This window comes from Hoplias malabaricus, chromosome X2 (assembly GCF_029633855.1).
Source record: "Hoplias malabaricus isolate fHopMal1 chromosome X2, fHopMal1.hap1, whole genome shotgun sequence".
Taxonomy (NCBI): Eukaryota; Metazoa; Chordata; class Actinopteri; order Characiformes; family Erythrinidae; genus Hoplias; species Hoplias malabaricus.
In genome coordinates, this window is record NC_089819.1 from 3,835,541 (window position 1) to 3,863,032 (window position 27,492).

General features: G+C 38.4%; 1 protein-coding gene across 2 annotated transcripts in view; it reads left to right on the forward strand.

Moving 5' to 3' along the window:
* Window positions 1-1,262: 1,262 nt before the first annotated feature.
* The window catches only part of LOC136676834 (chemerin-like receptor 1), a 33,843-nt gene continuing 7,613 nt past the window's right edge, over window positions 1,263-27,492 (forward strand). Inside the window, exon 1 of one of the 2 annotated variants that reach the window (XM_066654085.1) lies at window positions 1,263-1,482. The gene's annotated coding sequence lies outside the window, so the exon portion shown is untranslated. Of the gene's footprint in view, window positions 1,483-20,017; window positions 20,079-27,492 lie in introns of those variants that run through there. The other variant, XM_066654086.1, reaches the window with a different exon arrangement.

The window sequence follows — 27,492 nt, forward strand, 5'->3', positions numbered from 1 at the left end:
GGTTCTCTACATGCATGTGAATAACATCTGATGATCCAGTCTCCCGATTCTTCCTGCTGAAACATTCCTGGTGGGATGACCATCTGTTCACTAACCTTGGTAAATAAGACCTTCCAATCAAAGGAAATGTATTATAATCTGCATTCTTCTCAGCTGCTGGATCAGGTGAGGAAGAACACTCTAGAAAAATAACTGAAGTAAGACAAGCTGCCAGAGAAGAAAAGAGACAATTTGTTTGTTTGTTTGTTTTGTTAAAGGGTGAAATGGGACCTCAGATGTTACTTTTCTCTTAAGCAATTCAGAAATGAGCCTGAGGTACAGTCAACTTCCACTGACAGCAACAGTGGAAGTAAAACATAGGAAAAGAAAAGGGGAAAAATTACCATTAAGCATGTTCCCGTAAGTCCAGAACAAATAAATTGTCTATTAAAAGAATTTAATTATTCACATGAAATGGGTGCTAGTCCCAATGTACCCGGAGGAAACCCACGCGGACACGGGGAGAACACACCAACTCCTCACAGACAGTCACCCGGAGCGGGAATGGAACCCACAACCTCCAGGTCCCTGGAGCTGTGTGACTGCGACACTACCTGCTGCGCCACTGTGCCGCCCGTCATGTCAATATGTTTGCATATATTGATGTCAGATGAAATGACAAAGATGAAAACATATTATGAAAGTTTTTCACTGTAACATGGGTCTACTTACAAACTTACAGGAAGCTTTGCTGTTTGTAGACAAAAAATTGTGGAAAGTCACCAAAAAAGGGTGAACATGTGAGACAGAATGCGCACCACTTTGCATAAATGTTTCTGATTGATGGTGCTCAAACAATCTGCAATCAACAATCAATAAACCGAGATAGTTTGCCACCTGTGCAACAAGTCCAGTCGTGAAATGTCCTTGCAACTAAATATTCCACAATCAACTGTCAGAGGTATTATAAAAAAAGTGGATGTGATTGGGAATTGGCCAACTTTCTGCAGTCAATCACTATAGATCTCCAAACATAATGTGGCCTTCAGATTAGCTCAAGATCAGGTTGTAGAAAGCTTAATGGAATGGGTTCCCATGGCCAAGCAGCTGCTTTCAAGCCTTACATCACCAAGTGCAACGAAAATCGTCAGATGCAATGTTGTAAAGCATGCCTGGACTGGACTCTAGAGCAGTGGAAATCAGGTTTCTGCTTCTCTGCTGGCAATTCGATGAACGCGTCTGGGTTTGGCAGTTGTCAGGAGGGCGGTACTTGTCTGCCAGCATTGTTCCAAGTTTGGTGGAGAGACGGTGGATTATGGTGTGGGGTTTTCAGGATCTGCGCTCTGTGAAAGGAACTCTTAATGCTTCTGAATACCAAGAGATTTTGGACAATTTCATGCTCCCTTTGTGGGAAGCCTCTGGTACTTAACCAGGAGGTTAACAACGAACTATTGAGATATTGTCAGACTGCTTGGGTTGAGACTTAAACAGCTTGAAGACAAGGTATGATGTTAAGGAGATACTGTGTACTTCTTTTCTATTAAACATTTCTTCTGCTTACAACCCAGCTTCTCCTGACTCATTACTTTGCCAGGGAAAGACCTAACTACTATATATTCATAACAACTAGTCGGTGGAATGGCATGGTGTGTATATAAATTCTCAGCAGTTGCAAACTGTTTGAGTCTCAGTTGTTCTTAACAGCATTTTTCAAGCTTGATTGATTGTTTCAAACTTGAATGACTGTCACATCTTGGCACTTTCTTGTTTGTTTTCCCCTTCCATGTGACTCTGTCTGTTTGTTGTTATTCCTATCTCTGCCCTCGTTCCACTCTAGCTCCACCTTTGTTCCGCCTCTTTGTCATTGTCCCTCATTATCTGTGTCAGGTGCCTCTTGTTAGTTCGTGTATTTAAGTCCTCTTCCCTCACTTCCTGTGATCGGTCATTTGTGATTGTGTTTGTGTTGTTGTTTTGCTCTGTTCTAGTCAAGTCATGTCGTTTCCTTCTGTTTCCTTCCTTCTCCCTGTAAAGCCGTGCCGTAGTCATTCATACTGATTTGTGTTGTTATTGTTATTGGAGTGTTTGTTTCTCTAGCTCGTTTCTCGTTCTCGTTCGGTCTCTTGCCTGTTTCATACCCCAATCCTAAGTAGTTTTATTTCGTGTTTCTCGTCAAGTTCGTTTGTTGTGTTATCTCTTTATTAAACTGTCTGTGTTGTAGCGAGTGTGTCCGCCTCCGTAAGTCCACCCTTCACGTCCCTGTGACAATGACTGTTAATACTAGTTACATTTATATGTTTGTGAATGAAATGCTTAAACCCCGATGTATAATAAATTATATTAGATAGATTTGATTATATGTTTTCCTCAAATTCATATTCATTATCTGTAACCGCTTATCCAGTTCAGGGTCGCGGTGAGTCCAGATACAGTCCAATACACCCTGGAGGGTGCGCCAGTCCTTCACAGGGCAACACAGACACACACACATTCACACCTACGGACACTTTGGAGTCACCAATCCACCTACCAACATGTGTTTTTGGACTGTGGGAGGAAACCAGAGCCCCCGGAGGAAACCCACGCGGACACAGGGAGAACACACCAACTCCTCACAGACAGTCACCTGGAGCAGGAATTGAACCCACAACCTCCAGGCCCCTGGAGTTGTGTGATTGCGACACTACCTGCTGCGCCACCGTGCCGCCCAAATTCATATTATAAATGAAAAAAAAAAATGTCTTAATCTTGATTTAGAAACAATATCTTGTCTTACATCCCCTCGCGTTAGGAAATGCTAAACTGACAACTTCCAGAAATGTATTCATGGGTTGCATACACATGGCTTTTTCGGTATGGGTGCCCTATTGGGGCTAAAACATGTCTGAATCCGAGTTATACATACACAGGTTATATACAAGCTTCACTAATTTTCTTATTTCACACAGTAATTTTTAGTGAGATATAAGGTTCAAGTTTCCCGGAGCTTATCTACTGAGTGACAGATGTCAGTGACACTAATATTTCTCTACTTTTAATGTCTAAATGAGGACTACAAATCTTGAGAGAAACAATAAAACAATTTAAACACCACATTTTATTTATTTGAATTCTTTTGAATAATGTGTATGTCCCCAATATGGAGGCTAATCTACACAGTGATGTCAGCTGTCACCCATGAATTTAATGGGGCTCCATCACTCCATATTTCCTGTGCTCCTCAAACCAAGGCTTTATACACCCCTTGCCACGGTACTGCCAGCCTCAGGTTTTGGGCCTGGTGATCTTATTGTCTTGTTGTATACTTCTGGGTGAACCTTAAAAGATCTGAACTTACTTATTGTAAAAATAAAATAAAGGTGAATAAAAATATTTGGAAATGGTACATATAGATATGAGTTAATATTTTTTATTCAGAAATGAGACCAAAACACTCAAGACTCCAAAGTTCTCCAGTGCGGTAATACTTTTTGACTGGCTATCTAATGAAAAGAAAATGTTATCTGTTACAACATTTGACTTGTTTTTAAAGGTCAGGCAGATGAAGCCACCATATCTTGGCTCTATCTGCCTCTGATCAAAAGGCACATTCTGTTGAATGTTGTCTGTTTATGTTAAAGTTATTTCCTACAGAGAATTACTTTCCTTACAATTTATTGCACCATTACTCTTTATTTGGTGATTTTATTATGGGAAAATATTAGTAAAACCTAAAATGTGGCTGCCATGGCTGAATGCAATCAAATCAAAATCAAAGTGTGTCAAAATCTAAGAAATATTGAATGAGAAAGAGGAAAAGGTGTTCATACACTCTTGGATATGTAATCTACAAGGTGTCAGTGTAACAATAACATTTGTGATGTTCTAGATCCAAGACAAGTCAAAAGTGGTCAGAGTAGTTTTTCATGTCTTACTAGTTTGAGAACATTGCATAACTTTTAGCAGCAACTTTAGCTTGAGTTTGAGTTTTATATTTTTTGTAGGTTGCTTTCATTCATTCATTGTCTGTAACCACTTATCCAGTTCAGGGTTGCGGTGGGTCCAGAGCCTACCTGGAATCACTGGTCACAAGGTGGGAACACATCAGTCCTTTGCAGGGCAACACACACTCACTCTCGCCTAGGGACATTTCTTTTGTGTAAGTTTTTGCAACTTATAAAAACCTGAATAGAAAAGGCTCAAAATTCAAAATGCACCTAAATATTACTGATAAACGAGGTGGAAAAGTTACAATACCAAAGTGATGAAATGCAAAAAAGAGTAATGGAAATTGTTGGTGAGGGGGAGTGGGGTTTGGGTGTCTAAATGAACAATATTTCGGCTGGTTGTTCATGTAGCACAGTGTGCGTCAGAGTGCTGGATTGTGCCGCTGTCCCTGCACCGCAGACTTTTAACAGACTCCCCTGACTCTCCGTCCCTTTCTCTTCTCTTGACACATTAGATCCACTCATAGCACGACCTGAGCTTCATATTTTAGTGCGTATGTACAGCACTGTGCAAAACTCAAGACCACACAACTTATATTTACTTCCTTGTCAAAAAATTAAGAACAGAAACAAATATATATATGACAGAAACAAATAAATAGTACATCAAAGGTTTTGATAAAATTGTGTTTTTAATATAGACTTCTGGAAAAATTCTGATCAAAGCAAAACCTCACTCAAATATCTTCTTGTCCCTCATTTTGATGAAGCCCCTATTCATGGAGCTGTCATCTGATACTTATTCCAAAAAGTTTGTCGATTAAACCATTCTGACAATGGATGTAGTGGACTTGGCTTACCCCAAGGTACTCCGTATGCTTACATGGCCAATCTGAGTTTGAGATAGAAATGTTTTCTTTTATAGTTAAGTATGTACACAAACCAGAATCATCAGACAAATCGCTAAGATATTCCTCCTGAGGGGATTTATGAAGGGCTGTAAAGTTACAGTTATGCCATAATGGGTAAAATTAAACTTACAAGACACATTACATTTAATGTAGTTTAATATTTAATATTCCCAATTTTTTTTATTGAAATTTGTATTCTTTTTACCAATACCAGGACAAAACAAGTCTTGAAGCCTGTGAGTTTTAACCAAAGCCTCCTCAACAGGTCTACAAGGAACACATGAGTCCATATTCAAGCCAGGGCCCTTATCTGAAAGGACAGAAAATACAGTTTCAGATTAGGCAAAGAAAGACGACCATGTTTTTCCACTGTTGTAGGGTGGGCTGTCTGATTCTGGCATGCTTCCCATTCCATAGGAATGTAGATATCAAAGAATTTAGTTTGTCAATAAATTTAGGGGAATCATTAAAAATAGAAAATCGTTTCAGGGAGAATGTTTTCACATTTTCACTACTGAAATTTGTCCAGCAAGTGAATCAAAGGTTCCATCTTATTCCATATAACTCCATAAGGTTCAGAGGGACTACCCCTCTACACTTCTAAGCTCCTCCAAAATCAAGCGTTGACCGAGCATTTTTTCTTGCTGAGATGATATTTTCTTGTTGAGCAACACCGCATCTCGGTCCAAGAGCAAATCAGGTTTGAATTATACTCCAAAGAAATTTATGAAAATTTTATTTAAAATATTTTGATTACTTGTTACGGATTGTGGCTTTAGATTCATTTTCTTTCAATCTAAGTGCTAATCATTTGCTGATTCTTTCCCAATGAATATAGTGTTTTTGCTTGGTGTACTGAATGGAAAACACAGCTTGAAACAGAATGAAATTCTCTTCTCAAAGAGGCAAGTTTTTTCCTCAGATGGAAATTTTCCTCAGATGGAATACATAATTGTTCTGCTTCCATTGTTTTAATGTCAATCTCCAATTCTATAGCTCTGAAGCATCAATATCTCATAGCATTTAGCATGGATTAATAGGCAGTGCAGTTACCCTTTTAAAAATATACAAAAAAAGTAGTCTCCCATAATATTTGGGGGTTATCAAATGTTGCTTTATTAATGCACAGAATTTCCTGTAGACCCTGCTTGAGTTGCTCTAAAAATCCCGGATGAGTTGAAAGACTATCATTAAATCTCCATCTTCAGGCCTGTGGTCTAGCTGGAAGGAAAGTGTATTTGCACCAGAGAGAAGAGTGGTCTGAAATGAGGATCAGAACCACCTAGCATGTCATGTGAGACCAACATATAATCAATCCTTGAACAGTATTTGTGTTGCGAAGAGTAAAAAGAATACTTTCTAAGATTTGGATTAAAAGAACACCATAAATCCACTGGATTAAGATCAGACATAAAGGTATTAATGGACCATGAATAATGTGGTTGAACATATCACACCCTATAAATAGATAGTGACCAGGAAATTTCAATAAAGCTGCAAATAATTGGAATTTTTTTTAATAAATGTTTTTTAAAAACGTTTGATAAACTTTAACCACTATGTATGTAAAATGGCCCTGGTCATCCCCTCCTGAGATCACAGCAGTAAAGTTGGCTTATGGTTAGCGATTCAACCTTCTAGCTGCTGTAACTCCTTAATGTAGTCACATACATCCGTAATCACTGGTGCATTTTGCTGTTCCTGATTTGTGAATTCTCATGACATCGCTTTCCATGCCATAATTCACCTATATTACACACCAGCGTTTAATTTTCTAAAGCTTATTACTTCAGAAGTAAAGCATTCATATGAATGAAACCAGGTTCAAACCAACCAGGCTGATTTGTGAAAACTCACAGTTCTTATTTTGTCCGTCAGTGGCTTTTGTACCACGAGCAAGGAAAGTGAAACAAAATGTAAAATAAACATATTTCATTTTGGCACGTGATGTTCAATACAAATGACATCCAAAATTCATAAAACTTTGTTTGATTAAGCAGTGCTCAATTTGTGAAAATTTCACAAACACAGTTTGGTGTATTTTACTGTGTTTTATGCTTCTACTCATGTTTTCATGTGTCACAATACAGAACTTCAATATTTAGGGCAAATATTGGGAATTATTGCCATGTATTAAAATTAAAGCTGACACAAAAAAACATTTTTCTGATTTGTGAAATTTTTCACAAATGTCTGTCAGAACTTTATTTATAATTGTGGCACGATAATATAATTATATAATTATAATATAATATAATGTATAATAATATAATTATAAGTGGTTGTCACATATTTAGCCAGAGTTAGCTGTCCATCATTTAGTGCTGCAGCCAAAAAAGTCAAAGGCCAGGAGTCAAAGGCCCTTCCTAGACAAACTGCACTGGGCTACTCTTTTAACCTTACTTTAATAAGTGATGTTATGTCTGAGAGAACTTCAGTTTATTTGTAGTGTGTTTGTTACAAATCATTTTGACAAGCACCATTAATTACGCAGTGTTCTGTTTAAAAAAACTCCATGTTATGTATGTTTGTGAGGGTAAATAGGATAAAACCATATAACAATGTAACAGATTGCACATGTTTATCCATTTTATATGTTGAAATTGTGAATTACCATGCACCCTGTGGATAAATTGAAACAAATAAAGGAGTTGCTGATATGCTATTCATTAAAGCTTTTGTGGTCCAGCCCATAACTGACTTTGACTGAGTGTAATTCCCCCGTGGTTTATTGTATTTAACACAAATGCAAGGTACTGCAGTTTTTTTTCTGAATGCGACAAAAATGCCCTGTGTTTTTGTTGCCATTATGTTATTGTGAGTGTATTAGTTAAGCACTCACATAAAGTAATCTCATAATAAATTTTCATGTGCACCCAACATATTAATTTATATATTTTTAGTAGGCTTGTCCTATTAAAGCAAATCCCCTCATAGTAAGCTGTGATTTCTTGCTGGGTTTTATCTTACAAACATTTGGTAAAGATTTCATAAAGCAAAATTTTCTTGGGGCTAAGCACTGGGTCTCACAGTCTAGGCACGCCCCTGCTGTTCAGACCTCAAAGATTCTTGCTCATAACATTAAGATAAAATATTTAAATGTAAAATATACAGATAGTTTGCGACACTGGTCAAAAACACCTCCTGACATATTATGTATGGTTTTACTTTTCCAATTGGCACCAACTCAGCAAAACAACTAAAAAAAGAAAGAGAAAAGGAAAAATTATATATATAAAACTCCTACAATCCTCGGGGATGGAGACATCTTTCCCTAGGTTTGTGAAAACACAAATATATTTCAAGCAGTGACTGTTCCAAGTCAGCCCACACCCCTGTCAACAATACTACACATAGTGTAACAAAAGCCAACTGGCACCACTTTATAATTTATGGCAAATTTAACACAATATTTATTCTGTTCTGGTCTTAAGGCCTAAAAATAGGAGATATTGGTTGGTTGTACCTAGGTTACCCTAAGCCACAAGGTAATTTGATAAATCACTGTTGTTTTTCTGCTATTTGGGGTTTGTGTGTGTGTGTGTGTGAAATAATGTAATTACCAGAACACCTGCAGAGTATACATACAAGATTCCATTCCAAGCTTTAAATGGAAAGTGGTTTGTTTGATTTAGTTTGTCAATAAGATGGTCATTTTTGTCTGCCCAAATTGCCAGAATTGTTTCTATATGGGTCTATAGAGCTTGAATTCTCCAAAAAGCCTGTTGTACAAATTTGCTATTGGTGTAATTACACTGACATTCACTCGATATCACGTCATTTGCTCATTTTTTGAAATCTAATATATAAGAAAATCTAATTTATTTCTGAAAGCCATGCAGTCTGCCCCGGGCCAACTTTTCATTTCCTGTTTGTCCTTATTTCTGCCTGTAACCACATTATTTAAATAGCTTGTGTTCAGACCTCTTTAACAATCTTGAGTAGATTGAGTAGAGAGATCTGGCTGAATCTGAAGGAAGCAGGAATCCTGTGCTGATTAAACAATAGTAATTGTCAGGTCTATACTGCACCTCTACCTGATTCTTTGCACTTACTGTAAAGTGTAAAGCTTCTCAAACTGTGGTACATGAAGCAACAAAAGGTGACCTTGAAAAATGTACTTCTTAAAGAAAGAATTTATTAATAAAAGAAAATCTAAAGTTTTCATATGTAGAATACATAATGTTTCACAGGTTTTATGATTATGCCATGAAGAAATTCCTATACATCCTAGTTCATTACGTCTGTTAGTGAATACAGGAGCAGGCTGAGCAGGGTCGGGGGTAGTCCCCTGCTATCTTAGAGGGAGAGAACAAGATCCCTCAGTATTTTGCAAAATCCGTGTTAAGAATGCCTAAAGTTTCAGCTGCTTACTGGACGTAGGCAAAAGCTAGAGCCAGTCCACCTACCAAAATGTGTTTCTGGACCCTGGGACAAAACCGGAGCACATGGAGGAAACCGACGTGAACACGGGGTTAACACACCAATATCCACAGTGCCACCCTAATTAGATAAATACTTTCATATAATCCATTAATTTCACCAATGTAACTGTATTCTGAATACAATTTTTTTCTCTGTAACTGTACAATACAGTTACTTATGTTTTGTATTCTAAATATTTAATGCCTTTACAATGCCCCCCAGCACTGATCAGGCCCAACATTGCAGGCATTACTTTACTGTGCAAAATACAGTATTGGATTTCCAGTCAAAACAACCATTTAATAGGGTGGCATGGGACACGTAGTGTTGCTGTAACACAACTCAGTTGTCCTGGGGGTGTGTGATTCAACCCTGGATCAAGATACTGTCTATGAGGAGTTTGGTGTGTTCTCCCTGTATCTGCATGGGTTTCCTCCAGCTGCTCAGGTTTGCTCCTACAGTCCAAAAACACAAGTTGCTAGGTTGGTTGACTATTCAAAAGTGTCCATAGGTGTGAATAAAATAGAAAATGAATAAATCAATAAAATTCATTTATTATTATGTACAACATGCTCATGTTTTTCAGGATATACTTCAAAAGACATGTAACATATAATGAAGAAAAGATAAATGGTTTAAACAAGTCTTTGCAAGGAAATATGTTTTGTGCACAACTTTGTGCCAAACTTAAATAAAATTGTCAAACAGCTAAAAAAGAACTTTTTTAATGCAAGATAGTAAGGAAATGAGGTCTGTCCCAATGTATGGCACATAATATAGTGAAAAGTTTCTGAAGGGCAAAGCAGGAAACAAAAGTGGATTGTGACCTTTGAGCCTTTAATTAGCATTGCCTGAGAATCGCATGAGAATGTTACTCTGATAAACATAGCCACATGGGCCTAGGAATACTTCAGTTAACCATTTTCACTACAGTCCACTGCTGCAGCATGAAAAGCAAAGTCTAACTCGTATACACAAGGAGAATAACAAATGTCAGGGCTGTGTAGAAGTGCTGCAGTTTTTTCTGGGTGAACGCACATCTCATATGATCCAGAAGTCAGTGGGAATGTGTATTGTGGTCAGATATGTCTGTGTTTCATCCTTGCTTTTAAAAACAAACAAACAAACAAACAAACACTGAGTTATTTGTGTAAAATATGAAAGGGGTATTAAAGGCTTATCAGTGCAAGGCATGTCAGTGCCCAGAGCAGGGGGTAATTTGCATATATGTGAAGGTGCTATTGATGTTGAGGTGTATGTTGAGATTTTAAAAAGACACGTGCTGCCATCTAGTCCAGACCTTTTGCAAATGGCACAGCATGTAGAGAAGAATCAGACAACAGGTGCTACATATTGTTGATCAGCTGATGTCTTATATCAATGAAGAATGAATAAAAATTCAACATTTATAATCTTAGGATCTTCAGTTCCCAAAAGACTAAAATGTGTTATTATATAAAATATTAAGTAAAACAATGGTGAACATGCCTCTGTCCCAAATTGTCCCAATTGAACCATGTATTAAATTAAAAATATGTTTATATATACAAAATACAATGAACAAGAGAATGAGCAAGCTGCAGATTTTTGTTTAATTATGTTTTACAAAATGTGTCAATTTACAAATGGTTTTATTTGTAAGTAACCAAATTCAGTTGTTGATTACAATGTCACATTCTAAGTTGTTTTAGTATTAATTTAAGGTGTTAGACCTTCAGAAACTGCCACAGATGAAGGACTAATGGTTGTATTGCACAAAATCCTTTTTGCCAAACGATGGGCTACACCTAGTGTTGCATAATATGGGATTAGGAAACAGTAAAAGATGAAACGTCAAAAAAGACAAGGGGTACACCATGATGGTCAGTTTTAGTGAAAGATACTTAAAGGCAATGTTTTAATCAAAAAACAAAAAAGAGGATATTTCTTTGTTTACACATTGGAAAAAGCTCCAGTGTTTGTACATAGGCCTAGCTCAGTAAATGGGGAACAATCTAAAGGTCTCGGACAGTATGGGTCAGGCCGTTTCTTTGTGTGTCGCATGAGAAATGGCTGGGTGCCTTTGGATGGTGGAGAGACTTCTGAATGTTGAAAAGCATGAAAAGTGATGAGCATATTGCTCTATTCCTGCTCCATAAGTGGGTATATTTATATATTTTTGCTGTTGCAGATATTAATTTGGAGTCAGTCCCATGTTATAAGTCATGTACTAATATTGTAAATTTAATTTACTCAGCATTACCTAATGCATGTACCAATGTATAAATATAAAGGTAATAAAAACTTTCTTTAATTAATAAATATTTACTAGGAATTAACATATTAATTATGTTGTTTTATATAGCCACTGCTCACAGCATTTTGGAATATTCAGCCCTATTATGCCAGTCTCCTGTTCCATCCTGTCATCTTATTTCCAAAGGGTTACCATATTTATCTATCCAAAATTAGACTTTATAACACTGAAATATTTGAAACTGTTGTAGAATACAGAACATACACATACCAGTATATGTATTTGATACTGAAGTAATGCCTGGCAACTGTGTTTGTCTAACAAACTATAGATATTCACAGGAGAATTGAGTAAATATTAATAGTTACAGTTATTAATATATGACTTAGTAATTTTTTTCCTGCTTGATACTTTATTGTTTCTTGATGAGTAATATCTTAATAACTGTCAGTTTATGCACCCTTAATATGAAGTGTTACACAAAAATTATAGAATGGGTGCTGTACACTCTTTTGGGAAAAGAGTATTGACGCTCTACTCTCACTATTGGATTTCTAGGTTAGGGTTAGGTTTAAGGGTAGTTTTTCATGCTGGTTAAGGCTGATTTTTCCTTTTCAGCAAACATCACACTAGCATTAATACAAATGGATGAATTATATATTGTACAAATCCTGGATATTGTCACATATATATGAACCCATCTTAATCAGGCTGGGTGAATGCCTTACATTGATGTTTTTTTCAGAATTAATTTGGAATTGAAACACACACACACACACACACACACACACACACATATATATATATATGGCATTTTTTTTTTTTTTTTTTTTTTTTTTTTTTGAGGAATTATTCAGAAGTACATGGAATAAATCCCTTCTTTATTAAGGTTCATTAAATCTACCAATTTCTAATTTTACAGATTTTGCACAGTCTAAAGTCAAGAAGGTTTTCATTTAGTTCTCTGCTAGCTAGTCAAAGTTTTTTATGCTGACAGTGACAATGTATTTGAGTAATTATTCTGGTCATCTGAGGCCATTGAATCTGTTGATTTAATCTAAGAAGCATTTGTGATTGTGGATGTGTCTATAAACCTCATAGGAGCAACAGCAACATACATGTCAGCATATATGTGTCAAAAAATAAGTGATCAAATATATACTGTTGTGTGTACATATCATTGAATAAATATGCACTACAACGCGCTCAACTTTTGTTCAGAATCAGCTTCTTATCACTGGTAAAGACACGGCTTTCCTCTCAATCATTCCTGCAGTTTCACTGTGCTTTAAACAGTGAGGACGCTGAGCGCCCACAGAGTTCAATAGCGAAGCAGCGAAGTGCAGGGAAACGAGATGAGTCATTGGATAAATGCTGGGCTTTGTCCCGCCCATCGGACGCTCAGCGTCTCTGGGGGTCTATGGGGCAGTGGGCTGGCCTCGGCTGGCCCGGACGCTCAGCTTCTGCATGATGATTGGATGATCTGTCTGAGGCTGAATCCCTTTTTGATTGACAGAAATGAGCAAATCAGCGATTCGTTGGTGTAAAGGTCCGTGGGCGCATTACATTTTCATTCTGTTCTGAGTTGAACCGGAGACTTTCTTAAACCTCTTAGCGGCATTTTCTTTGTTAAAAACGACTAGTGACAAATCGAGCTTCTATTTCTGGTGGGTTTTTTGTAGCTGCTTGTGTTTGGAGACTGACTTCTATCACTCTTTCTGACTTGTATCGCAGTTTCTGTCCAGCGGGTGCTGCTGAGCCCCTCCACCGTCACAAAGCACTCACAGGCGGACACACTTCACATGGGCCAAGGCCGTTTAAGCAGCCTAGCTCTGCTGGACATTGAGAGGACACTAGTCAAGTCCCTGGAAAAGACGCCTTGTTGGTACGACAGGGTACAGATCATTTTCTTGAAAAGGAACGGAGGGTAGAATCTATGTATAAATAAACCGACACATTTTATGATGTAGGCCAAAACTGAGCTTCCCCTCCTTGAAAGACCAGCATCCGCCACTGGTGCTGTACCCCTGGGATGAGCTGGGCTAGTGTCATCCAACCTTACTAAAGAACCCGGATCTGAATTATATCAAATGCACACAGAAATGTCTCAAGCTCTTCCCAGAGGAGCAGAGGCCATTATTTCAGCAACGTGGGCACAGACTCAACATTGATACCAAAACCATTTTTAACACTTTTAAATATAATCCCAATGAGCATTAAAAACTTACCAGATTTTTTAAATAATAAATAAAGGTGTGGTTTGTGAGAATATATGTCATACAAAGACCTCACTAAGGTCTATAATAAACTAATTTTAGTGTTTAGAATAAAAGTCTTTTAAAGATATGTTTCATTAGGTAATACTCTTGAATAAACAGAAATGTGCAATTAGAATAAACAGAAGTGGTCATTAGCCATGTGCTCCCTACATCCTTGTGTTACCTTAACCATGTTCTTTGTTTATTGTGCAAGGGTTAATCCCCATTTTAAGCCCTTATCCTGTGTCCAGTATTTTGAGTGCTTGTCCTCTCGTGTTTGCTCCTAGTGTTGATGAACAAGAGGGTGCAGTGACATGGAGAGACAGGCTCCAGCACATCCAAGCTGGAATTTTCCAGTGTATTTGGGTGCAGCCAGAGTTCTGCCAAAAAATGAGGGGAAGGAGGGTTTGTTTGAGTGTGTCTTCCAGGCCCATTTCCAGTGCAGTCCCCTGGCCACTTTTTAAACAAATTTATAGGCTTGTCCCTAGCTACAGTGACCAGCCAGCCATACATTAAGCTGATTGGTGTCTCTGTGAGACAGCCCAGCCAGCCCTTAGTAGGGTGATCTGCTCAGGCTTTCATGCATTTACCCAGCCAAATCACCCTATGCATATTAAATCTGGTCCCCAACTCTCATTCTGCCTTATTTGGGAACAGATTTGTTCCCCACCTGTGTTTGGAAATATAGTTGATTGACTTGTCTCATGTATTCCCAAGTTTGTACATTTTCATGTGTACCTATGTCTTCATAGTGTTTCTCTGACTGTTTATTCATTTAATTTTGTTCTGTCTTTTAATTTATGTATTTAATATCTCTTTTCCTGTTTGTTTGGCTTTTTGGTTTTCAGGCTTCTATTTTTGTTACTTTTAGGTGAGGGCCGTCACTAGAGACTAATTAACTTGGGGGGTCTGGGGTAATTGTCTCATAGCAGCTAATTTCTTTGATGAGGTAAAACTTAGGCCAAGCCATTTGGTTAATTAAAGGTTGTAACAGGCATTGAATTGATGTTTTTTCTTTATTTTTGTCTTGAAATGACACGCTCCATCAGGAAACTCACTACACCTTCTACCCACATACACCATGTTCGTATTCAAGAGTCAAGTCAAGTCAAGAGTTTTATTGTCAATTCTGCATATGTACAGGACATAAAAAGGACTGAAATTACATTACTCTCCTCTCCAAGATGCAGTAACATTTAACAAAAAATAGACTTAATTCAACTAAGCTAAGTATATAAATATATGAAAGCCAACAAACAGAAGACACGTGAAGGACAACAGAAGACAAGTGCAGGACATACGATACCAGCAGCTCACTGATAGACATACATGAGACAATGGAACACTGACTGAAGACAATAACCTGATTTGGAGGTAGGATAATGGATGTACAAGGCAATCTAAACAATAGTGCAAAAAAATTGTAATAGAAGGAGGTAGGATACTGGATGTACAGGGCAGAGTGAACAGTAGTGCAAAATAATCGTAATAGGAGGAGGTAGGATGCTGGATGTACAAGGCAGAGTAGACAATAGTGCAAGATAATCGTATAACAATTAAATAAAGTGAACAAGTGCATACCTACTGAAAAAGTCACAGATAGGTCTGATGGGGAGCTTAAGTGACAGTACCAATATAAACAGACCCGGTGCCAACAATAGTGCAAATACAGGGATATGAATCCTGGAGGCTGGTTAAAATGGGTATTGGTGGTAATTGATTAGGTTGCTGAGTAGTGTGTGTGTGTGTGGGGGGGGGCAGCAGTGGGAGTGGGGGGAGAGCAGGGAGAGAGTTCAGCATTCTCACAGCCTGATGGATGGAGCTATCCCTCAGTCTCCTGGTCCTAGCCCTGAGACTACGCAGTCTCCGTCCTGATGGCAGCAGGCTGAAGAAGCTGTGTAGTGGGTGTGTGGGATCACCTGTCAAGCAGAGGGCTTTTCGTAGGAGATGGGAGCTGTATAATTCCTGAAGGCAGGGGAGAGAGGTACCAATGATTCCTTTAAGGAAGCAAGCAAGTTAAGTGAATGTGTGTGAATGATCTTCTGGTTTGTTTATGGCTGTATGTCATGTAGAACAGACAGCAGAGGCTATAGGGGAGAGGTTACTAGCACTATACTCCTGTAGTATATTTCCTAATGCAAGGAACTAAGAGTAGATCATTAGACAGGTTCTCCCCATCATCCTTGAGTTTACTTAGCCATGACCCTTGTCTCGTTTGTCATTCATTTTGAGTGCTTGTCTTTTTGAGTCCTTTGTTTTACAGTAAAATCATCCCCGCATTTGCATCCGCCTTCTCTTGTTCCTTTCTGTGTTTCCAGCCTTACGAGAGCCCTTAAAATATGTTTCCTAATGTAATACTCTTTTAAAAAAAAAACTTACATAGGCCTAAACATGTTAAACTGTGAGTAATCATTTTAAGAACAGTAAATGAAAAGCAGAAGGTTTTCTTTTTTTAAATGGCACTAAAAAAAGAAAGCATTTCTGAGCATTTTTGGTAACACAGGGTTGGTTGGTTGGTTGGTTATTTGGTTGGTTCATTCACTCATTCATTCAATCATTCATACATTTATTCATTCATCCCACATTTCTCCCCAAACTTGAAAGAAACCGGTCCTTTGAAAATCATGCTTTATCTTTGTTGATGTCCATGTTGTTTTGGCTACCAGCTGGAAGATAGATCATGAGAGAAATAAGCAGTCACCACCATGGCTGAGCATTCATTTTCATGAATACTAAATAACAATATCTCTTAAAGCAGATCAACACCCAAGCAGACAGAGTGAATACAATTGTGAATACTGGCCTCACATGACTGAGGCATCACCAGGGATTGAAACATATCTCCCAGACGTAGAGCCAGTGCTTAGACTACTGCACTAATCTGCACTAAGTTTTGGCCGCCTGATCCCTGAGTTTTGCGAGCAGTTTTGGCACAAAGCTCTCGCGTGGGCGGGACTTCAGTGGTGCCTTCCCATTGGCTGATGAGTTTTTGAGTGACAACTCAGTGCCCAAGGCATTCGTTGCAACCCAGTAGTGGAGAGACAGCAAAGATTTCAACATAGTGAGTAATTTTACACAAACACGAATTCTCTTTGTACTTTACAGTTTAAAAACTATGAAATACCTGCAAACTCTGACAATAAATGTAGATATTGAGGTAATGTTCTGTCTAAAACAAAACATTAAAGATTTTACTGTGAAAACAAACCTGTTTGTCTCTCGTTACCAGATACTGATCTGAGCAGAGGCGATTGCTCTAAGACTGCAAGGGAAGCTCAGCTAAATTCCCCCGAGGCCGACCCACTGCCCCATAGACCCCCAGAGACGCTGAGCGTCCGATGGGCGGGACAAAGCCCAGCATTTATCCAATGACTCGTCTCGTTTCGCTGCACTTCGCTGCTTCGCTATTGATCTCTGTGGACGCTCAGCGTCCTCACTGTTTAAAGCATTGTGAAGCTGCGGGAATGATTGAGAGGAAAGCCGCATCTTTACCAGTGATAAGAAGCTGATTCTGAACAAAAGTTGAGTGTGTTGTAGTGCATATTTATTCAATGACATGTACACACAACAGTATATATTTGATCACTTATTTTTTGACATTTTAGGGGAAGCTGAGCTTCCCTTGCAGTCTTAGAGTATTCGCCTCTGAGATATATATATATGGTTGGTCCGGAGCCTACTCAAAATCACTGGGCGCAAGGCAGAAACACACCCTGGAGGGGGCAGTCCTTCACAGGGGAGACACACACTCACACATTTATTCATACACTCACACCTCAGACTTTTAAGTAATCAATCCACCTATCAAAATGTGTTTTGGACTGTTGGAGGAAACGGACACGGGGAGGACACACCAAACTCCTCGCAGACAGTGAGCTGACCACAATGGTGACATTTTGTCTGGCAGCGTATGGATAAGTTTAAACTTATAATATAGACACTGCTGCAGTAGGACTGAAGGGTTAACCATATGTCATGTTAGCAGGAAATCAGCTTCTAAACATTTTGGCTAAGTTAAGCCCTTAGGTTCCGCAAACTCATGAAACCACAAAGCTTTAAATAACAGAACACAAGTCCAGAGCTCCCAGCAATTTTTAATGCTATGCATCAAAGCCACTAAAGCCAAACCTTTGTACACATCCTCATTGTCTTCTATAATGTTTCAACAAAGGGTGTTAATGAGAAATTTGGTGGTGATGCAGGAGAAATACACTGTTAAAAATAAAGGTGTTTCTAAAGGTAAAGGAGCGATGCCATAAAAAAAAACACGTTTTCTTCCATAAAGAGTCATTGTTTAAGAGATGTGTGAGTGTGTTCTCTACTCTTTTAAACATATTAGGACAAAGGGTTCATTGCGATTAACAAAAGTGGTTACATCTCAGAAATATGAAATGGAGTTATAAAACTCCAGAGAACAGTTATACAGCACACTGCTTGGTGCCTAAAGACCTTAGGCTCAGGTGCATCTGCTGTAGAATTTAACAGCCTGTATTGAAATGACTCATTAGAGCCAGAGCATAATTTTAGACTGATATCACACTTGAAATGTGTAATACATGCCAAGTTGGAGCAATATACCATTGTCAGTTTTTTGGGTGATTTGATTATGAAATGCACCCATAAGTGCTACTAAAGCCACCTGTAAGAGGGTTAGTACAATGCCCAGTGTTAAATGAACACTGTAGTATTTCTACCTTAAAATTACAGCTTCTAAATGATGTTCCACGAAGCTCTAATAGGGAGAATAGAGCCTCTGTAGTGGCTACACCATGTCCTCTGCTGGTTTATGCAGTAGAGTGAGCTGAAACAGACAGGAGTACACAAGTTGGAGCAGTAAATATTTGTTGCCATTTTTTCATGTGTTGTGGTGCTAGTTAGTATGACAGTTTTTGGGCCACGGCATTGAAAGTAAAATAGACAAATATGATTCTGAGAATTATAAACTCTTATCATCAATTTCTGAGAATTACTGAGCAGTGAGCCTGGGTTTGCAGCTGCTGACTTTAGCATTAGCTCACTTTTTGCTTTAGACAACTTGGTAACAAGTGCTTTTTGACTATCTCTATGTGGATTAAATTACTGAAGTTACACTTTGTGTCAGTGGAACCCAAGCTTTGTTGAGGATAGTGTTATAATAAGGTTTATAGAGTTACTGACATAGGGCGAGTGGTAGCGCCTGCTTACTTTAGCTGGATTAGCTCAGTTTTTAGCATTGAACATCAATTCTGGCAATAAGTGCTTTACTGCTGGTTGCTGTGGTTATAACAGCTATTGTAATAACACAGTCCAGTGTGTATTATGAGCGATATACGGATTTTATCGTGTAGTCAACATTACTTTATTCCATTACACACATTCCTCAACATTGGTTGGAGCCCGGGGGGCCATTCGCTACTTTGGTAACATCACTCGATGAGTAAATGAGTGAGAAAGAGAGAGAGAGTGGTGTGTGTTTGTCTGTGAGAGCAAGACAGGGAGAGTTTATGCAAAAGCCAGTCGTGAGTGAGTGAGTGAGCAAGGGAGAGAGAGATGTGTGTGAGACTTCATTTAAGGACAGTATTGATTTCAGTGAATTACACTTAGCAGCAGGTAGGAGGTGCCCAGGAGACAACAAAAGCCAATTCTTACATTGAATTCCTTTAAGGTAAGCAGTTGGATTTGGATAGTTTTAGGCTCAGGGAGGCATTTAAACGTATGTTGCAATAATGGTGGCAGAAATACCGGACAATGACTTGTTGGAATACCAGGTGTGTATTACAGGTTTTGCAATAACACTAGGTCGAAATTTTTAGAAAAAGATGGAATTATTGACGTGTTTATAAAAATAAATATTTGTCATTTCAATTGAGAGCTGGATTGGGAGAATATTGTAAAAGGCTGATCCCCTGAACCCTGATCCCAAGGGATCCCTTGACCAGAATTACACTAGTTTTAATAAGTTTTAATTGTTTTAATAGTATTAAAAGGTGTCCTCACAAGAAAAAAGACAAATGCAATTTAAAGCTCCTGATAAGAAAACAAACAAACAAACAAACATCAGTGGTCACTGCAGCGCTAAGAAGTACCCACCACCCAAATCACACTGTAGTGGTTCTGTGGGGTCCCGAACACTGAAGAACAGGATGAAAGTGGGGGCTAACAAATTTTGCAAAACCACATATATGTAGACTGCAGTCTGTAATAAAAGGAGGGGCATAGAGAGGGGTGGACTGACATCTGCCATAGCCTACCCCCCTCTGTGACAAAGACTGTCCTTTGTGCACATTGCCTGGAGTCAGATTCAGAGTGGGAGGTACATGAGATGCTGCTTTTTCTGCACTGCTTAAAAGAGGGCGTCGTGCTCACAGTAAGCAATTCTTGTTTCAATATTTTTAATGATTGTTTATGTTTTTGCTGTTATTCCTGTCTCCTATTGATAGAAGTAGTTTTATGACACCTAGGCATTTTAATTTCTATTCAGAGCAATAGCCTGGGCTAATACTATTTCCTGATGTGATGTATGTTTATTAGTGTATGAAAGACTTATAAAAAGGACTGAAAAAACACTGAGACCCAGTGCTTGATGAGGGTGAGGACTAAGATGACAAAATACAGCTTTTTTTTTTTTTAAGTTTGGTATATTTCATGTGCTGGATGGCACGTGGCTTGGCTGACCACCAACCTCATATTTTGTATTAGATTCTCCACCTGAGTTTCTGTTAGGAGATGTCACATTCTTTTAAGCCTAATGTTTTTTATCTCATGCTTGATATATTCATTCAGTATCTGTCTTCATGTGCTTCTTTGTTTTTTTACCCTCCCCATGTCCCTGTGTTCATACAGCCACTCCCTCTATCCAGCTCTGTTCTCAGTCTCCCTCTATGTTAGTTTGTTTTGTTTCTCTTAGTTTCAGTAAGTATCTTTGTCTGTTGTGAGTTTTCAAGCCCCTCGATTTATGTTCCTCTCACTCTTTTTTTTCCCCTTTGTCCGCATTTAGAATTAGCTTATGCCAAGTTCCTGTTTGCTGGGTTTCCTCTGTTAGTCTCTGTTCATTTTCTTTGATTTGTCTGTTTGCATTTTCAGGATATTTTTAGTTTACATGTTTAGTTCCTGTTTGCTTGTTTATTTATTTATTTATTTATTTTGTAGATTTTTAACAATGTGTTTTTATTAAAAATTCCACCACTCTCTACTTACCCCTGTGCCTCATTTCTTTTTTTTTTTGTTTTTATTTGTGATCAGTTTACAGTTTTGATCATGGCCTAACCACGGGTTTTCCTTCTGTAACCTTCCATTTTTTTTATACTTGCATCAAATTCTACTCATAGATGATACGAAACATTCAAGATATTTGCCTCACTGCAACAAATTTCTTTGACGAGGTACAAATTAAGCAAAGCCATAAGTAGCTCCTGCCTTTAAAAAAAAAATATATATATATATATATATATATATATATATCTCCATCAACAGGTAGAAAATTAAACATAACATCAATTCAGTCTGCCCTAAATACTGCAGTGTTTAATGCATGAACATTTTAATCAGACTTACTTTACATTCATCAATAATCAGGTTTCCTCTGCTACCATAATGCTATTTTAACTAGTGCATCACTGACCTTTCAATTTGGCTAATTAAAGATTATAACAAAAATGTATTTTTATTTATTTTTGTCTTGAAATGACACTCACTATCAGGAAATTCACTACACCTTGTTGTGGGGAGGGTTGCCAACTTTCTGAAATCAAAATAAGAAATGCAGCAATTTAGTATGCACTGTCCTATTTGACTGTAGTAAATAAAGTACAGCATTTTTGTTGTCAAACATTTATTAAGCCAGCTGCCATCAGGACTGTCACTGCCTGTCAGTATCCTTTTTGAACAATGGCAATGTAGAATCTGTCCATGTAATTTGTAAATACTTTACTACTAGTTTAAAATAACGATTAGTTTAAACTGTTCTTTAATTACAATAAGATCTGAAGTAAATGAATCTTATTGGTCTAAGAGTCTAAAAGACAGTCTCGTCTGCATTACGTTATCAGATGTGCAGTCAAAATGTCATAGAATTAATTTAATTAGGATATTTGTCTTACACTCTAATTAATGTTAATCTATAGAAAAATATCTATGCCATTCTAATGCATAAAAATTACTTTAATTCAAAAATGTATCTGTAATGCTATGAGGTAGAATTAAATGTAGTTTCTCCAGGACAGAGTGCTAACATTAGCTCTATCTAATATCACTTTTCCACCGCATGGGTCCGGCTCTAATCGACTCCACTCGGCTCGGCACATTTAAAGCTTGTCGCTTTTCCAGTGGCAGGGCTCCCCGCGGAATGGGCCCAGTGACATTGCAAAACCCTGTCTGTAACAAGAATTGTTGGTTCAAAAACCACAGCAATGGCAGCGGAACAGTTAGGCACTGTTTACTCATCAGGTATTAGCGTGTTGTTTTAGTTTTTTGGCCTGAACACGGCTCCCATCAGTTTTACTTGTTGCACGTTCGGCTTTCACTGGAAATTTTTGTCGGCCACCGACTAAAGGAGCATGTAAACCTCTTCAAAACACCTCAAGGTAAAGTTATGAGCTGCTGTTGTGAGTAATTTAAGATATTTTACAAGCGGCAATTTATGCTGTATTTGAATGAACTCTGCATTTTGTGGTGATGGGACTGAAAACCTATCCGGGACCAGGTACCAGATTTGGCCGGTAGAAAAGCGAAAAAGCCGTGCCGAGTCGAGTAGAGTCGTGTAGGTTCTATGAAGTGGAAAAGCGCCATAAACGCAGAGCTGTATGTAGTTCCCAGTGTTTCAACACGGACCTGCTGCTCACAGCGTGGCTACAAAACAACCCCCTGTAGGAGGGAATGTGACTCCATTGGCTGCACACTGAATGATGGGCAGATAAATCTGGCTGCTGATTGGATATATAAATATCACGACATATGAAAAGCGTGTTCTCTGTTTAGGAACCGTAGAGAATCCTCCCCTCGCTGCGTGTTTTTTTTGTCTATCGCCATAACATGTGACGTATAAAATACGGAAAAAAGCAAGTATCGGTTAAAAAAGAAACATAATTTAGTGTCAAAATACAGGACGATTCCGTATTTTGGAACGGGGCGCTTGGCAACACTACGTGTGTGTATTCTGCTGAGAAAGCAATACAGACCGATTCTGGTAAAGAACATTTAGCCCCACTAAAACGACGTCCATGGTAAGATACCCAATAATCACGTATTTCTATTATCATACGTACGTACGTACTTAACAGGTTACTCTGTACTTACGGCATGCTTTATTTGTAAAAAATGTAAGGTCAGTTTTAACAGTGTCATATCCTTTACTTTCTCACTTTTATTACTCCTTTACCTTAACAGGTACTTACTCTCTCTTACCCAGTAGAGAGTAATTTAAAGTGTTACCAGGACAGCTCTTGTGTTCTATGATGACAATTTAAGGCCACGGCATTGAAAAAAAAAATTAAGAGAATGAAGTCAATGGAACACTTAAGGTGGAATAGCATAGCTTTTCATTCACCAGCTTGCAGCTTTATGTCATCTTAAATGATGCAGGCACATTTAATCACTGTTTATCTTTTCACATCTGTTAAAAAAAAAGTTGGGACAGCCAAAAATGCTGCAGCATGCCTGGTCTTCAACCAACCAAAAAGAGCACATGTCACGCCCCTATTAGTTGGCCTGCATTGGCTACCCTTAGCTGCTCGCATCAAATTTAAATCACTAATGATGGCCTTCAGAGTATTCACTGGTTCTGCTCCCATCTACCTCAATAGACTCTTAAAACCATACGTTAGCGCCCGCCCTCTCCGTTCCTCAAAGGAGCGCCAACTAACACGACCAACCCCCCGTACAGGTCAGTCGAGGCTATTCTCATCCCTGGTACCACACTGGTGGAACGAGCTTCCAAGCACTATCAGAGCAACAGAAACCCTCTCTGCATTCAAGAAATCATTGAAAACCCAGCTCTTCTGAGAGTATCTTTTGCACTGAATGTCTTTCTTTAATGCACTTATTTATTTCCTGGCATATTGCACTCAATGTAAGGTATTTTGTATAATTTGTGCTGTAGTTTGAATGTTAGATCCTCTTTTGTAAGTCGCTTTGGTTAAAAGCGTCTGCCAAATGCATAAATGTAAATGTAAATGTAAAAAAGTTTGGACAGGGACAAAATAAGAATCCCACAAGCAAAAACAGACTGTTGCTTAATATTTTATGTTAAAGTTGGGAGTCCTTCAAAGCTGTTTCCAGAGTCTGCCACTAGCCCAGGAAATGTAACCAGAAACTTTATTACGCAAGTAGAAAGCCACACATGAATTATTTTCAGAACCACTTATGAATCCTGTGGGCTCATGCTCATCTCAGATGGTGCATAGAGCAGCAGAAATGTTGTGGTATGAGGAGTCCATGTTCCAGCTTGTTTTTATTAAAAATACGGACTGTTATCATTGATAACTGCAAAAGCCAGCATCTCTTATGGTAAGGGATACATCAGTAACCACGTCATGAGGGATTTGCATATATGAGACTTATTGGACAAACAAACATAATCTTTACCATAATCTAAATAGGCAAATCTACATTTGCCTATAAAGTCAGCCTGTTATTCCCAGCAGTGGGAAAAGGCACTAGCTGTCCTTTGTGCCTAGAGCTTTTAAAGTACTAAAATAAAATATTTGATATTTGATGACTGTTTGGAATCATTTGTTTTGTTATATTTGCTACTTGATAAGTGTAGATTACTACATATATGATACAAGCATTATATTTCATGCACTTATGTTATGCCGGGATGTGTATTAAGAAACTTGATATTACTTGTGATTAGATACGTTACAAAAACTAATTCTTGCAAACTGCTATAAACCCAAATAAGTTTGTGTTCAGACTTGTCAGCTTTTGTTTGATTAAAACAAACACTGGTGTGATTGCAGTTCGTTAGAGAAAACATGAATGCAGTGCTGCTAACCCAAGCAGGTGGGGCTTAGTCTGTTTCTAAGCAAACTCTGGTGCAGTTCATTTAAAATGTGAATGTAATACAAACCAAAGGCATCTTAACAAACCAAACACAGGACACAACATGTTAAGCTGTAAGAATAATTGCGCTACAAGTGTGACGGAGTGCATTGAAAAACAAACAATGAACCCATGACAAACTTCCTAATGTCTTCTCTGTCTAGCAGAGCTGCTCTTGTTCATACAGTGGAGGAATTTCTGCCACTCTTTTGATGACTTAATCCATTTTACCACTTCTTTGTAAAAGTACCTCCAGGTAAATGCACACCGCCTCAGTAAATGCATTAAGCCCAGCTCACAACTCTGACCACTGGCTCTAAAAATAAGAGTCATAAATGCATCACACGTCACTTTTACACTTACACTGGTTCGATTGTAAATGTATCAGTGTGAACTTGAACCAACCCAAGACTAATATGTAATTATGTTTAATTTTTTTTATTGGTCAGGACCAAGGGAACTGAACTACAAATCTGAACACACCCAGACAGTTACATAAACTGTGTTGTAAACTTCTGTTAGAGAGCCTTCAAGCCTGTTCCCATGGATGAGTATATTTAAAAAGAAAAGAGAGGTTTTCCTCTCTGTGTTATTAAAATCCCAGTCACCAGCCACGTGACGGTGCAACAACAAAAGACGATGGGGGGGCGGTGCAGCTCCGTGCTGTGTAACACAGCGCAGCACCTCTCTTACAGACAGATATTAAACTTTTTACATGATTATTGCTCAATATCAATACAAGCATTGGTATCGATATTATAGATATTTGGATCGATCCGCCCACCTCTACCTGTAACAGCCTCATTCACTTCAGGGTCATGGTGGGTCCAAAGCCTACCTGGTATCATTGGGCACCAGGAAGGAACACACCCTGTCCATCACAGGGCATCAGAAGGTCAAATCCCTGAAACTCTGTTGCTGGGTTGCAACACTACTCCATGTTACACAGCCATGCCATTAATACAATAATCATTTGAGTAAGCTTTTGGAAAAGCCTGGAGCAAGTCTTATTTTTTCCAGATTTAATCAAGATATTTCTGCTTTCTGTTTGCTTGTAATCTGTGTGTGTGTGTGTGTGTGTGTGTGTGTGTATCCAGTGCTGCCACTGATGTTGTTGAACTACAAACCATAGGGAAGGCAAAACAATTACTTAAGGATCAGCAGGAGAAGATATTTAAACTTTCTAAAACAGGAAAGGGATATAAAAAGATATCCAAGGATTTGAGAATGTCAATCAGCAGTGTTCAAACAGTAATGGGACGCAGTAATGGGAAATGAGGGATTATGTTCAAACCAAACCAAGGTCAGGTACACCAACAAAAATTTCAGCTACGACTGCCAGGATGCAAAGAAAACCTCTCAAATAGTGTACAGGACTCACTGAAAAAAATGGTGTGTCTGTTTCAAGATGCACTTGAAGAATAATGAGTTGCATTGTTGAGTCACCAGAAGGAAGCCCTTGCTATGCCAGTGTCAAAAAGCAGCCTGCTTACAATTGGCCAAACACCATAGAGACTAGCCTTATAATTTCTGGAATGTTATTTGATGAGACCAAAATTGAACTTTTACATTTGGAGAGGAGTCAGCAAGGCCTATGATGAAAAGTACACCATCCCTACTGTGAAATTCGGAGGTGGGTCGCTGATGTTTTGGGGATGTTTGAGCTGCACCGCGAACTTTGTCAAAATGGATGGCAGGATGAATGCAGCATTTTATCAGACAATACTGGAGGAAAATTTGCACTCATCAACCCGGAGGCAAGGCATGGGACACACTTGTATGTTCCAACATAACAATGATCCAAAATGCAAGGCCAAGTCCTAGGCTACAGCAGGAAAACTGAAGATTCTGGAGTGACCACCTCAGTTTCCTGACTTCAGCATCATTGAGCCTCGCTGGGGAGATCTTGAATGTGCAGTTCAAGACAGACCAGGAATCTGTGGATCAAAAGTACCTGATCCATAACTACCACTCCTCAAAGGATACACTGTATTAAGGACTAGGGTATATAAACTTTTGATCGAGGTCATTTGTTTGGTTAGTTTCTGTTGTTATTATAGTGTAAAAAGGGCAAACACAGTTGTCTGAAAATGGCTTCACTCAACCAATAACCATGAATAAAAGAAAAGTTGTTGTTTTCTCTGAAAAAAGGCCAAAAAATCAAAAACTTCTGCCAGGGTATGTAAACATATGAGCACAGCTATATTGCTTGTATTTCACTGAACCTTGTGGGCAATATTGACTAAAAGTATAAATTAATTAAATAATAAAAATAATACATTTCACTTGATTTTATTGCAAAGTAACAACATTTTGTTTAACTTTAATTTCTTAACAGTTAAAAGGAATACATAATTAAATTACTCACATACACACTCATTAACATGCCACTTTTATCCCATGGCTGACATGCGTTCTCCTATCAGTCTTTGTTTCCCTGGCTACGATAAGTGGTACGTTCAAATAATTCCTTACAGAAACCTTAGGCTGTTGCCTAGTGTTCAGAACATTGGGCGTTGCATCTGGAGCCCTCTAACTCATCCCATATGTGTCACATTGTGGTCATTCATTCCAGAGAAGACAGTTTCACTTCTTCAGATTTTTGTAATTCTTCCTCTGACACAAAGCATTGAGCATTGTGAACTCTGTTCAGCTGCTCCAGTCAAGCTTTTCTGAGATTATTCAAGCAGTGTATACATGCAAGCATGCACTCATTAAAGATGTCTCCAAGTGTTTGGACA